General features: G+C 46.3%; 1 protein-coding gene across 5 annotated transcripts in view; it reads left to right on the forward strand.

The window, feature by feature from the left end:
* COL19A1 (collagen type XIX alpha 1 chain) overlaps positions 1-15715 on the forward strand; it is a 1086226-nt gene that overhangs the window by 15546 nt on the left and 1054965 nt on the right. The window contains exon 1 of one of the 5 annotated variants that reach the window (XM_068281451.1): positions 10972-11030. The exons of the other annotated variants lie outside the window; for them this stretch is intronic. The gene's annotated coding sequence lies outside the window, so the exon portion shown is untranslated. Of the gene's footprint in view, positions 1-10971; positions 11031-15715 lie in introns of those variants that run through there. 5 annotated transcript variants of the gene reach the window in all.

Raw genomic sequence — 15715 nt, forward strand, 5'->3', positions numbered from 1 at the left:
GACAGTTTTTCAAAAGATCACCTGCTAAAAAGCTGTTTTGACAGAGTACTGGAAAATAACACTGTAACCAACCCGAGCATAAAGAGTTGAAAGAACTCTGGATGTCAAACATAAAGAAAAAAATGTCATCGCTAAGGTGCCAGAGAGACATCCAAACACAAGTAAAGTTATAATAACTACTTGTCTCTGAATGTGGTTTATGCACTTGTTTTTCTCTCAGTAAAGCTTTCACTGCATATGTTTACTTTATAGATCTACAGGATTTATAGGGTTTATATACAATGCACATAAACAGGTGCAAGTAGCAGTTCAAATACTTATAAATTAGGTATAATTAAAATTTAGCAGTGTACTTAAAAGGGAAGTCCAAGATGCATTATATTACAATCTCATTCTCAAAGTAGTTGTGTCCTGTGTAAAACATGAATAAACAGAAGGAAATGGTTTGCAAATCACGAATACCCCATACTTAATTGAAAGTGGTACGATGGTAAATTAGCATGTATGAGTACAGGTAAGGTAGTGAATGTTGCATTTGTGACTATTTATGTCAGCCTATCTAATTACAGAGCAGTCTGTTAGTACCTAACAAATATACCAGCTCATCCATAATTCATTTTCACTAAATCATTTCGGTATTCGGTAATGAATTCACAGAGGGTGCTTTACTAATGGAGATGAGCAGTGATATTAACCTGCATTCACCTCAAGCGTCCAATCAGCTGCTGGGGAAATTAATACAATCAAACTTTTCTGCACAACGTATAACAATAGATGTGAACCATTTTTCTCTTTAGTCCTCATCTCTCTGCATCTCCTTTTTTAAATCAGCCCCAGAGAGTCATTAGTTTGAATCCTGATTCCTGTAAACCCAAGTTTACACTAGCTATATGCAGGGGGATCTGGCTATATACAAGGGGGGGGGGGGGGGGGTCTGGCTATATATGCAAGGGGATCTGACTATATACACTGGCTATATGCAAGGGGATCTGACTATATACACTGGCTATATGCAGGGAAGTATGGCTATATACACTGGCTGTATACAGGCGGGGATCTGACTATATACACTGGCTATATGCAGGGGAATTTGGCTATATACAATGACTATATGCAGGGGGGTCTGGCTATATACACACTGGTTATATACCGGGGATCTGGCTGTATAGGCTATATACACTGGCTATATATACACTGGCTATATACAGGGAGGATTTGGCTATATACAGGGGGAATATAACTACCGTATTTTTCGGACTATAAGACGCACTTTTTCTCCCCCAAAAGTGGGGAGAAAAAGTTACTGCGTCTTATAGTCCGAATGTAGCACAAATCTACCTATCCTGGCGCTTGTCTTCATTCTACTGAGGTGCGCAGAGGGGAGGCAGCAGTGCGATCCATAGTGTTTCCAAGTCTTACTGATGTAGCCGCTGTAATTACCGTGAATGCTTTTCCTTTGATCTTATTCTTCAATTATGCCCCACAGCGGCGCGATCCATTGCCCCCGCAGCCGCGCGATCCTCAGCGCTTCCAAGCGGCATAGGAGCAGCCGCTGTAATTATTGGCATTGCTGTAGCTTTGATTCCCGTGCCACTTCATGCCAGCGCATCAGCGCGATCCCAGCTGACAGGCACATCTTCAGCCGCTATAGCGGCAGAGTCCTCTGAGGCTTCCGTAGTTCCCTGTTTACTGGCGCCCTCTGAAGACCACGTGGGTCGCAGGTCATCAGAGGGCGCCAGTAAACAGGGAACTACGGAAGCCTCAGAGGACTCTGCCGCTATAGCGGCTGAAGATGTGCCTGTCAGCTGGGATCGCGCTGATGCGCTGGCATGAAGTGGCACGGGAATCAAAGCTACAGCCCTGCCAATATTTACAGCGGCTGCTCCTATGCCGCTTGGAAGCGCTGAGGATCGCGCTGCTGCGGGGGCAATGGATCGCGCCGCTGCGGGGCATAATTGAAGAATAAGATCAAAGGAAAAGCATTCAGGGTAATTACAGCGGCTACATCAGTAAGACTTGGAAACACTATGGATCGCACTGCTGCCTCCCCTCTGCGCACCTCAGTAGAGTCATTTGCAGCCTGGACACCCAGACCAGACCCAGCTACTGCCACCCATGCTGGTGAGAACCTGAAATGTAATTGTAGTGATTGATTAGCGTAGCTGGGGAGGATGGGGGGTGTTCTGTAGTGCAGTGCAGCTATTGGGGCAGCAGGGGTGTAGCTTGTCAGTGTAATTTAGACAGAGACATCTTTGGTGAGTGGGTAGGAAAGGTCCATAAGACACTCCTGGACCATGGACTCACCTAGGATTAGTATTTTTTTTTTCCCTAGTTTTTGCTCTTTAAAACTAGGTGCATCTTATAGACCGGAGCGTCTTATAGTCCGAAAAAAAACGGTATATATTCTTGCTATATACAGTTGGTATCTTCCTATGTACAGTAGCTATATACAGGGGGGATCTGGCTATATACACTGGCTATATACAGGGGGGGGGGGGGGGTCTGGCTATATACAAGGCAATCTGGCTATATACCAGGGGATCTGGCTATATACCAGGGGGATGTGGCTATATACCCTGGCTATATACAGGGGGGTCTGGCTATATACAAGGGGATCTGGCTATATACCAGGGGGATCTGGCTATATACCCTGTCTATATACAAGGGGATCAGACTATATACCCTGGCTATATACAAGGGGGATCTGGCTATATACCCTGGCTATATACAAGAGGATCTGACTATATACCCTGGCTATATACAAGGGGGGTCTGGCTATATACCCTGGCTGTATACAAGGGGGGTCTGGCTATATACCCTGGCTATATACAAGGGGGATCTGGCTATATACAAGGGGTTCTGGCTAGATACCCTGGTTATATACCAGGGGGATCTGGCTATATTCCCTGGCTATATACAAGGGCGATCTGGCTATATACCCTGGCTATATACAAGGGTGGTCTGGCTATATACCCTGGCTATATACAAGGGGGATCTGACTATATACCCTGGCTATATACAAGGGGGATCTGGCTATATACCCTGGCTATATACAAGGGGATCTGACTATATACCCTGGCTATATACAAGGGGGGTCTGGCTATATACCCTGGCTATATACAAGGGGGGTCTGGCTATATACCCTGGCTATATACAAGGGGGATCTGGCTATATACAAGGGGTTCTGGCTATATACACTGGCTATATACCAGGGGGATCTGGCTATATGCCCTGGCTATATACAAGGCGATCTGGCTATATACCCTGGCTATATACAAGGGGATCAGACTATATACCCTGGCTATATACAAGGGGGGTCTGGCTATATACCCTGGCTATATACAAGGGGGATCTGGCTATATACAAGGGCGATCTGGCTATATACCCTGGCTATATACAAGGGGATCAGACTATATACCCTGGCTATATACAAGGGGGGTCTGGCTATATACCCTGGCTATATACAAAGGGGTCTGGCTATATACCCTGGCTATATACAAGGGGAATCTGGCTATATACAAGGGGGATCTGGCTATATACCCTGGCTATATACCAGGGGGATCTGGCTATATGCCCTGGCTATATACAAGGGCGATCTGGCTATATACCCTGGCTATATACAAGGGGGATCTGGCTATATACAAGGGGGATCTGGTTATATACCCTGGCTATATACAAGGGGATCAGACTATATACCCTGGCTATATACCAGGGGATCTGGCTATATGCCCTGGCTATATACAAGGGGGGTCTGGCTATATACCCTGGCTATATACAAGTGGGGTCTGGCTATATACCCTGGCTATATACAAGGTGGATCTGGCTATATACAAGGGGGATCTGGCTATATACCCTGGCTATATACCAGGGGGATCTGGCTATATGCCCTGGCTATATACAAGGGCGATCTGGCTATATACCCTGGCTATATACAAGGGGGATCTGGCTATATACCCTGGCTATATACAAGGGGATCAGACTATATACCCTGGCTATATACCAGGGGATCTGGCTATATGCCCTGGCTATATACAAGGGGGGTCTGGCTATATACCCTGGCTATATACAAGGGGGGTCTGGCTATATACCCTGGCTATATACAAGGGGGATCTGGCTATATACAAGGGGGATCTGGCTATATACCCTGGCTATATACCAGGGGGATCTGGCTATATGCCCTGGCTATATACAAGGGCGATCTGGCTATATACCCTGGCTATATACAAGGGGGATCTGGCTATATACAAGGGGGATCTGGCTATATACCCTGGCTATATACAAGGGGATCAGACTATATACCCTGGCTATATACCAGGGGATCTGGCTATATGCCCTGGCTATATACAAGGGCGATCTGGCTATATGCCCTGGCTATATACAAGGGGGATCTGGCTATATAACCTGGCTATATACAAGGAGATCAGACTATATACCCTGGCTATATACACGGGGGGTCTGGCTATATACCCTGGCTATATACAAGGGGGATCTGGCTATATACCCTGGCTATATACAAGGGGGGTCTGGCTATATACCCTGGCTATATACAAGGGGGATCTGGCTATATAACCTGGCTATATACAAGGGGGATCTGGCTATATAACCTGGCTATATACAAGGAGGCACAGCGTGTAGTGCTACAGCGAGATTCAAACATTGAGGTTAGGTAACTGTCACTGTTGAGGCCCAGCTTGCAGACACGAGCGGGTGCAGCTGTGCTTGCTGATCCTTATATAGCAGATTTCTGTAATAAAGGTATAATGACGGCGAAAAACACTGGTGAGATTTCAAGGGCTTCGCTTTAACATAAATTATAATAAAGGGATGAAAATGCATTTTTAAGCTGTATCACATATTAAAGTCTTATGTCTCGCTGACATTTTCATCCCAAAAAGCAGCAGTCAGCATGGTAGATAAAAGAGGCACACTCCTTCTGGGGTATTTTGCTTGGTAACTGGTCTACTCTGAGACCGATGTGCAGAAATGTCTCCCTTTATTGCGCAGAAATTTTGAAAGCAAAAGAAAAAAAAGTTCTCTCAGTGCATAACAAACCAGCATTTGTGTTGGCAGGAGTGGATGATTGTGTCTATGCGTGTGACTTCTGATCTTTCCGTGTGTCTGTGTTTCTCAGCTACTGTTTTGGAGCACTGCCAGATATAAGTTCTGTCACCGGCTCCAACGAAGAACCTGCCCATGTATGCTTAGCATTAGATGAAAGAAATCCTTCAAATAAATGTTTGACATGTGAACACTGCAAATCAAAGGAGATGGGATTCCTGAAACGTAGTTGCTGAAACTCCTGTAATTAATACTAATTAATTATACCTAACATGCCATGACTGGCGTGAATAAAGCCAGACTAAAAAGCAGCAAAGCAAGCCACGAAAGCTGTCAGAAGGAAAAAGATGAAAATAAAGAAATGATGAGAAACTTCACAAGTCTTTTAACTGGGTGTGCTTAATTTACAACATTGTTCTATTAGAGTAATTACATTTGCAGATTTAGTCATATGTTGACTTTGGACATGAGGAAGGCTTGACAGATGTCTTTTAATAGTGAAGGAAGGAGCAAGTGACTTCTGCTGACAAGGGCACAGGGTGCAGACTCTTACAGAAAATAGGCAGGAATAGGAACGATCTTAGAAATTGCTCCTGAACTGTCAGGAATGCCAGCCGGTTCATCTGATCGCTGGAAAGGAAACTTCGGCACAGGCAGATCAGCACTTCATGGACCTGCTCAGCAGAAACAGCTGCCACTAGTTTACAAGCCTCTCTCTAGACTTTTCATCGTGCAGGACTTTTAATTAGTAGGCTGGATCGTTTTACACTAAATAACAAGAGAGCATTTGCTTTGCATATAATGTCAAATATTTTTGCTGAATACTTGGACCTGTGACTTTTTAATGCATATTGAATGATTTGTAAAGGGTTAAGCAAATCAAGGCTATTTATAGAATGGTGGGTTGGATTGTTGTTGTTCACATTCACTATAAACCACTATTAGGTTCACAGTGGGGGGTGAATTGCGTTTCCTGCAAAAACAGGAATGCAACAGTACAAAAAGGTTGCACCTCAAGTTATGCATGCATTGTGTTGCATACAAGACATGACAAATAACATTTATATCGCGCTTTTCTCCTGGGGGACTCAAAGCGCCAGAGCTGCAGCCACTAGGACGCGCTCTATAGGCAGTAGCAGTGTTAGGGAGACTTGCCCAAGGTCTCCTACTGAATAGGTGCTGGCTTACTGAACAGGCAGAGACGAGATTCGAACCCTGGTCTCCTGCGTCAGAGGCAGAGCCCTTAACCATTACACCTCACAGTCAATGAAAAATATGCTTCACTGCTGCTTTTTACTCACACAATATGCAGTAAAGCACTGCATGCACTGTCTAGAGCTAAATTCTCACCACCCAAAAGGAAAAAGGAAGTAGATGGATCAAGCGACGTCCCCCTGATGATGAGCGCTCCACGAAAAATAAATCCCTGGATATGTACCACAGTAGGGAAGGCTTCCCAGAGGCTTCCCTGATCCTCATTGAGCCCTCCACTTTTAACTGGGACCCTCTTCTTCTTTGTTCTTCATGGTTGTCAACTCCAGGCCTCACTGCCCCGGTGACGGGAGGGGGGGCGCACAACTGCACAGTAGCTCAGAGCCGCTCATACACGAAGTGTGGCCGCACTTCATTCAACTTTTAACTTCCAAAGAATAGAAAGATCTGGGCACCAGTAGTGTTGCAATACCACCTCTTTATTTCATCCCCACCCGACAAGACATACAACAGGGCTAGTCTGACAGCTGTTTCGCAAGCTCGACGCTCGCTTCCTCAGAGACCAGTGTACCACTGAACCCCGCCTAGGCTGCCAGCTGCATTTAGTGCCGATCTTCAATTTCTCTACTCGTGCTTTATTCAACTTTATTGTTGAATATTTTGAAAGAGTCCAGTGGAAGAAGATCAGAGAAGCTCTGGATTATCCAGTGGCTTCTTTCTACTAAAGTATCTTTTTTATTTTTTACTTCAGGTACGCTTTGAATGCGTTTTTCGCATGCAGAAAAAAAACCTGACGTCATTCCACACACTGTGCATTTTCTCTATTCATTACAACAGCTGCTTTGGAAAAAAAAAAAACTGCTTTGATCTAGCGTTTTTCAGAGCGGTTTGAGCTTTTCCTATACTTTAACATTGAGGCAGAAACGCCTGAGAAATCAAAAAAATGCTGCAGCCTCCGAGTTTGCGTTTGTGGACAAAACGAACCGCCCTGGTGTGCTCCATTCCATTCACTTTCATTAGCCAAGCGGTTTTCCCCCTGCAAGCGTTTTAAAAAACGCTTCAGAACTGCTCTGGTGTGTACCAGCCCTAAGTGTGTGTGTGTGTGTGTGTGTGTGCGTGCGTGCGTGCATGTGTGTGTGTGTGTTTTATGTATATACTGTAAATTAGGAGTTTTAACACTATGAGCAGACTGTTGTTTCTGAAGTGTGCCTCCAAGGGTAGTAATCTACAATGTTTAACGGCATCTGATTATCTACAGGTGGTGTGATGAGTTCACAGGAATTCATTTTCACAGTGCCTGAGACCACAGTTTATACTTGGTCATGTTAATTATTATTGATTTATAAAGCGCCAACATATTCTGTGGTGCTGTACAAAGTACGAAACAAACATGGGGTACACAATAATATAGGCAATGGTATACATCAATATACAAAAGTAACATGATGAATAAAATGTATAAAGGAAATTCTAAAACACAAGGGTGAGAGAGCGCTGCCCTTGCAATCTTACAATCTAAGGGCTGGTTCAGACGGACGGTTGCGGAACGTTTACCGCAAGCGTTCGGAACGTCGCGGTAAACGCTCCCATTCAAGTGAATGGGAGCGTTTACACCGAGCTTTTGCGCGCATTTGCACGAATGCGGCATTCGGGTCCCAATTTTCGCGAGCGTTCGAGCTGCCCCTGGAAGCGACATGTAGCTTCCAGGGGGCGGCCAACCGCGACGGCTAATGTCCCCCTAGGGGAATAAAAACGCGACCGCAACACAACGCAACGCGAAGGCTACTGAAAGCCTGACCGCGCAGCCGCCGCAACGCCCCCTAACGTGACGCCGCCAAAACGTCCGTCTGAACCAGCCCTAAAGGATTGTGAGGTTTAGTGGTGGGTTTTGGATTGTTATTTAGAGCAGAGTTCCCCAACCCTGTCCTCAACCATACATGTTTTGCAGGAAACCATAAACATGCACAGGTGGAGTAATTGGTGTCTCACCAAAGCTGATTATCTACCTGCACTGTTGGTGGGCCTTGAGGACAGAGTTGGGAAAGAGAACCACAGTCACAAAAAGTGTAACATGTAAAACACATGTGTACACATACTTATGAAAAGTAAATTTCTCCCAGAGTAAAATGCACTATAAATGACTTCTCTCTTATGTTGCTGTCACTTACAGGAGGAAGTACAAATCCGTCACATCTGATAGGTTTTGGACTAGTCCATCTTATCATAGGGTAGTATTGAGGTTTTTTCATTTTTAATTTTTAAAAGCACTTACTGAATGGCGTTGCACAATCCTACTGCCAGAAGAATGTGCAGCGAATAGGGAAGTTGACAGGCATTTTTCTATAGAGCCTTATTTATAAGAAGTGTATTTCGTCCAGAATGTACTATAAATTACTTTTCTCCTATGCTGTTGAGGAAACTAAAAATCTGACACATTTGTCAGGTTTTGGACTAGTACATTTCCTAATGGAGTAGTCTCTGTGTTTTTTATTAGTTTTAAAAGCACTTACTGAATGGCGGTTACTTAGTCCTACTGCCAGAAAAGTGTTCAGCGAATAGAGAAGTTAGCAGGCATTTTTCTATAGACCTTTTCCAGGGAATGCTTTTTGGAAAGAATTAATGAAATACTGAGCATCCCCTGTAAGAAGATGGACTGGTCCAAAACCTGTCAGATCTCTAGGATGTTTTCTACCTAATGTAAGTGACAGCAACAGAGGAGAAAAGTAATTTATAGTGCATTTTACTCTCGGGGAAATGTACTTTCTATAAGTATGTGTACCGGTGTATTTACCGTATATTCCGACGTATAAGACGACTGGGTGTATAAGACGACCCCCCAACTTTTTCAGTTAAAATATAGAGTTTGTGATATACTCACCGTATAAGACTACCCCTCTTCCAACGTACACCAAATTAAAAAAAAAATCATATACTGGTGCTGTACTGTATGTGGTACCCAGTATATAACAGTATATAGTCAATTGACTGGTTGGATTGGTGAACTCTCCCTCTTCCTAAGTGGATTGGTCAGCTCTCCCTGTCTCCCTGTTTATCAGAGCAGTATGGAAGAATAGATCGCGGTGTGCCCATAAAATACGCCTCTTTCACCCCTCTGGCCCACCCTTGTATCCTATCTACCTCCCTCTCTGCCTCTCAGAACTCACACATATGCGCCTGCGCCGCTTTACTACAGTCCTCAGCAGCAAGATCTGAGAGATGGTAACAGGATAGGGGGTATCACCCAGCATCAATGATACCCGGCGTATAAGACGACCCCCAACTTTTCAGAAGATTTTCAAGGGTTAAAAAGTAGTCTTATACGCAGGAATATACAGTAATTTTTTTTTTTGCAATAGTGGTCCATTAAAGGGGAACTGAAGTAAGAGGTATACGGAGGCTGCCCTATTTATTTCCTTTTAATCAATACCAGGTGCCTGGAAGCCCTGCTGGTCTATTTCTCTGCAGTAGTATCTGAATAACACCAGAAACAAGCATGCAGCTAGTCTTCACTTTTAAAGTTGCTGCGCTGCCTGGTACTGATCAATTCCCTAACAGTGCAAAACACAAATCATTCAAATTGACATGAATATCACAATAATGTCACACAAAGTCCACATGAGTGCGGAAGTCTGGAGTCTCGGGAGCCTGAACAGCGGGACGCCGCAGATAGGCCATTGACGCATCTGAGGCTGGAGAGACTTGCCGCTATGACACGCTATTCCATCCCTAAAGGGAGTCTGTAAGTTACCCAAGTGCGCGAGAGGCGCAGTGTGTACTCAGTTTGGATTGACATGCTGCGCGATGATATTGTTTTATACTTTTTATTAAAGGATTTTTTACATTGGAACTGGATATGATCACTGATGTTCTGAGTGATACATATTTGTGAATGTGAGATTGCCACCTGAATCACGGTGGTCTACATCTGGTGAGCCTTTTTTACCTCTAGGGTAGTGGGGATCACGTGTGGACACTGTTATCACTCACACCCGCACCGTGGAGTATTGATGGTTATTGAATGGTTATACAGTATCACACTATGTGGAGATGTTGTTCTAGGTTTCTGGAGGAGCGCGCAGTGGAGTGCATAGCACCAGAAGGACTATGCAGCTAGTCTTGTCAGATCTGACATTAATGTCAGAAACACCTGATCTGCTTTATGCTTGTTCAGGGGCTATGGCTAATAGTATTAGAGGCAGAGGATCAGCAGGAGGACCTGGCAACTGGCATTGCTTAGATGGAAATAAATATGGAAGCCTCCATATCCCTTTCACTTCAGTTGTCCTTTAAGGTAAAGTGTGCAGCTTATGCATGCAGTGGATTTTACAAGCTAGCGATGATCTGATCCTGAAAGCACCAGCACCATTATGGGAATTTGTTACTGTTTTGTTACCTTTAATGTTTTTACTTTAAGGACTTCTGTATTTGTGCATGTATCTCCGAGATACAATTGAGTGCATGAACACTGTAAAAAGCGTGACTGATTTAGCATACAAATTGTTTTTACGCTTTAGGTTTTTAATATCTATCTACCTTGCTTATGCTTGTAGAACTGGTTTGGAGCATTCTTGTTTAAATACTTTGACGTAACAGTGGATAAGCATGCAGTCTAATGCTCTGGGATGAACTTAGCCTCCATTGAAGGGAACACCCACTTGGCAGCCTATATCTTTAATGTAAATCACTTACACAATATTTGTCAGCTGCAACCAGCCAGTCCACAGCAGTCCTGAATAGGGAACTGTCCTGCGACTCACTATGTAAGTGTGCATTTCCTTGAAGTGTTAGTCATGCTTAAGTATCCTTTTTGGATATAAAGCATATTCTTAAAGTGGAGTAATAATATTGAACTGCCTCATTTAAACTGTATTTTGAGGGTTTATTTTTTTCCTGGTAGAGTAGATTTATTTTGCTGCTCATATTCCTGCCTTGTGCACAGAAATGTTGCACTTAGTAGAATTTCGAGGAAGCTACATGGTCCCCAGTCAAGGGACAAAGGCTGAAACCTTTAAGCTGGGAACATGACAGTCATGTTTATACCCGCTGGCACCTCTTCAGAAATAGAAAGTGTTCAGTCATAGCTGATAAAGCTGGGTACAGTCCTCTAATGAGACAGCTGTCACAGGCAGGCGGATCTGAGGAATGGCAACGTTTCATAATACATTGTAAGAGTGGAATTTCATCACTTTCTCCTGTGCATGGGTGGAGCTGGTAGTATTATGTTTTGTAATATTTATATACCTGGGAATTTTTGCAGTTTGTAGATGGTCTAGTAGCTGTAAAAAATCTGACTGGTTATGCTTTGTGTATTGTATTTTTTTAAATTAAAGGTGAAACATTTTGTGGACTTAGAAATAAGAGAGCTCCAGAGCTGGACTAGGCGACAGGAGCACATGACCTGGATGGGAGAAAGGTGACCCCAGGCATCCCGATTGGTCAGTTCAGGTCAAGGTGTCAAACGAAGGCGGGCAGGAATCTGCTAGCCTTTGATAATTACAAATCAGACAAAGGGACTTCCTTTTCACCTCAAGGAACCAGCAGAGCAACACCTACACAGGAGAGCAGCAGCAGCAGCTGATAAAGGCCCTGGGACAGGCAGACACGCACGCATCCTTCTCAAAATCCACTAAGGTCAGCTTCTCCCCTTATTCCAGCTTCCTTAGCCCCAATCTTCCCAGCCCCAAGCGACCCCTTTATCCTTCCTCCCCTCATCCATCCTCCCCCTGGGCCAGGCCTGTCTGCAGGCCCTACCAGCTAAGCCCATTCATTTGTCCCAGGCCTCATCGCTGGAGCCCGTGCCTGGTAGTGATTCTACCCCTGGCACAACATCCACCCGCCCTGGCAGCCTTCCCCTCCAGCCGAATATCCATCCATCCTTCCTCTTGGGGTATACAGTTTTTAACCGCCCTCCCCCACCCTGTTTAGCACCGCTGGAGAGGATGAGGGCCCTGCCCGCCGAAGAACCTAAAGGCTGGGCCAGTCCCCAGCCCTTCCACTTACCACTTCCCCGCAGGCCCGGGCGCCCGGCAAGTTCCACAACAAGGGAGCGATCGCCTCCCCCCCACCCCCCCCGGCCGCCCGACGGGGTCCAGCTCCAGGCACCCCCAATTAGGGTCCTCCATCCCCGGCCAGCAGCTTGCAGCGACAGCTCCCTTCCCTCCGCGGCTCAAAACCGCCGATCTTTGGGCTCCCTGCCTCGGCTACACCCCCTCCCGGGCAGCGCACAGGCCCCAAAAAGCATGGCGCCCGGCGGCCTCCAGAAAATGGCCGCCGAACATCAAAATGCCCATGGCAAGATGGCGGCGCCCGGCGGCCTCAAGAAAATGGCCGCCGGTCCGCTGATCGCCACCAATCCAGCGACGACCAGCTGCTGCAGCAACCCAGCCGCTGCTACAGGGCGTTGCTGAGCAGCGGGGAGTTGAGGCCCCGGGGCACACATAATAGAAGGAAAATTGGGGGCTATCCACCACCGCCCCACCAGGGGCCCTCCCACATCCAGTCTCCATAGTGGGGGGGTCAGGCTAGCCGAGGCCCAGAAGCAGCCAGCACCAGATTGACCCCCCCCGCCCGACACCCCCCACCACAGCCTGCGCCCCACCCACACATGCAGGGGTCCCAGCAGCCGGGGTTAGCCCATTCAGCATACCCACTGGTAAGCACCCGAGGGAGAGAGGTGGTGGTGGGGGGGGGGGACAGGCAGGCAGGCAAGGAGAGGCCGGATGGAAGAATAAGCAAGGGACCCAAAGGGGAGGAACTACATGTTCCTGGAGCAGCGGAGGCGAAGTAACAGCTAAGGCAGGCTCCAACCGGGGCCGTGCTGGCAAGAGCACACGCACATGTAAAAGAACTCAAAGCGGGTTGAATGGAGACGTGGCAAGGTTCCCCTAGGGTCAGTGCTCGGAGACGCAGAAGTCACGAGGAATTGTACACGCAAGGCAGAAGACAATGGAACCGTGGGAGGCCCGGCCTCACAGCAGCCACCCCGCACAGGGGAGACCGCAGGCTCTCGGATGTGTGGAAGGGGTGGCGGCACTTTTTTACTACCGCAGCTGCACCAGACTCTGGAGCATCACAGCGGACGCCCCCTGGAGCAAAATGCTCGGGGTAGAGGGTCACCAGGAACAGGATCAGAGGCGCCTATGGCGGCAGACTCAGGTGAGGAGATCACCACAGAAGACAATAACAGGTATATTTTCCAAAATCTGCCCAGCTGGCTCCTTAGGTTAGAGCAGGCGAATCTGCTACTAAATAAGAGGGAAATGCTAGCAGGGATGCAGAACAAGGCCCAGGAGGAAGGGATTAGCGGGGAATCTCACAGAAAGGTCAGGAGCGCAGGGGCATAGCAATAGGGGTGGCAGAGGTTGCGACCGCACCGGGGCCCTTGGGCCAGAGGGGCCCCGAGGGGCCCTCGCTCAAGTACAGTATTAGTTCTCTATTGATCCTGTGCTCATAATAGTCACTTCTATAGATACTTTGAATATGGATAATCATCAACAAGCTGTTCCCCATCCCCTTCTTGCACCTCTGACACTGTAGTTGCCATTGGCAGGTTTTGGTGCGCTGTATCAATTGTTATGTATTGAGAGCTCTGGGGGGCCCCATTGTAAAACTTGCATCGGGGCCCACAGCTCCTTAGCTACGCCACTGAAGCAGCGCTAGCATCGGATAACGCAGTCAGTTTAACATCAGACTGCTACTCTGAGGGTCCAGGATTGAAGCCCGTGATCGGGCCCGTCTGCATCGGGTGGGAGCCAGTGATCTTTAGTTACCCAAAATACGCCAGGCAAGTTGGTAAATAGTATCTGGGTTGCTGCAATTTGTTTCTACGCAAATGCATTTTAGCACGAGGCTGCAGACCCAGTATTTTCGGGGAATCGGCCCTGATGCATGGTGTTGGTATGTCCTTCCCATGTTTTGAATGTTAAGGGAATTACACGGTGGTGGCAGTGAGAGATAAAAGGCCGAAATCTGGATGTTTCCTTTCGGGCAGGGCTGGTTGCTTGGCAGTCCTGCCGATCTTTTGGGCTGCAGTAATGTCTGCATCGCACACCTGAGACAGACATGCTGCTATTCCAGTCTGGCTTCAGACGGAGCACCTGATCTGCATGCCTGAGGAAGGACTGTGGCTGAAAGTATTAGTGACACATTATCGGCAGGAGGGTCAGGTAGCTGGTGTTTGGGGGGGGGGGGGGGACTTCATGTCCTGCTCAGTTTAGTTTCCCTTTGAGGCAATTATAAAATATACCAAACTTTATATACCTTTAGGACAGCATGAGAAGGGAAGGGGGGGTTTGGTGTAACATGTTGGCTTAACAAATAGCAATATTGCGCAGCATCAGTGCCTAACACCGCTAATTTTTAGGGAGCGCCCCTTGACGGCTGCGGCTTAGAAATGCTTGGAGTCCACCACGACAACAGCACATTACACATGTTATTTGTCTTGTGCATACGGGTCACAGAGCTTCATTCTATTGTGCCTCCTAAGTAAGAAACAAACATGGGACAGAATATACAAAGCATTGATTGACGAATAAGCACTCATACATAAGATTGAATTGGAAGCATTACAGTGACAAACATAACATGATAAAGAAATTATAGCAAGTTTTAAGACATAAGATGCATAGGGGCTTTCAGAAACGTTGTAAGCACAGGGTGGGGGAGGAGGCATATGGTCAGCAATTTGGTTTCACCTCCATCCCCCTCCCCCTCCCTTTCTGCTAGAATTCCTGGTCTGTAATAACAGAGATAGGGAAGAAAAAAGGCTGATAGTCAGACAGTCTGACCTATCACCATGGACCATGGTACAAGAGAAAACACTAGGGGGCATCAGGACCAGTTAGAGAATGTGGGAAGGAGTTAAAACTATGCAAGTCACTAAAATTGGCATCCTTTAGGGGCAATTTTAAGGGCTTAGCATAATGCTGCAGACACTATATTAATTTAATTATTATTATTAAGTATTGTATGTATAGAGCGCCAACCTAGTACATAGTGCAATAAGTTGCTAGATATAGGGCCATAGGGCCAGTCACTGCAGGAGGAGGATATTGCGTGACCGCTGATGTGATACCTACAGCGGACAGGATTATTAGTCAACTACTCAGGTTTCCCTCCGAGGGGATCGAGTCGTAATATTCGAATAGGCATAAGGCATTCTATGAGATGGCTCCTTGTAGGGACCGGCACAATTAGCATGAAGTACCCTTTATAATCTGTATAGGCCGCTATGTGTGTGCCCAATGCGAGGCGTATGTTATTCTATATTAAACTAAGTAGTTATTATGACCTCAGAGTCGGTTAGACATATCACACTGGATACATGTTGGGCTTCCATATATTACAGCTTGCAGCAAATCCAACCTGACAAACTCTAGAATTGTTAAAATGTATTCTCCGTGGTAGTATTGAGACCACATTGCCAAGCAGCGTTATTAAGCCTGAT

The sequence above is a fragment of the Hyperolius riggenbachi genome, chromosome 4 (genome assembly GCF_040937935.1).
Source record: "Hyperolius riggenbachi isolate aHypRig1 chromosome 4, aHypRig1.pri, whole genome shotgun sequence".
NCBI lineage: Eukaryota > Metazoa > Chordata > Amphibia > Anura > Hyperoliidae > Hyperolius > Hyperolius riggenbachi.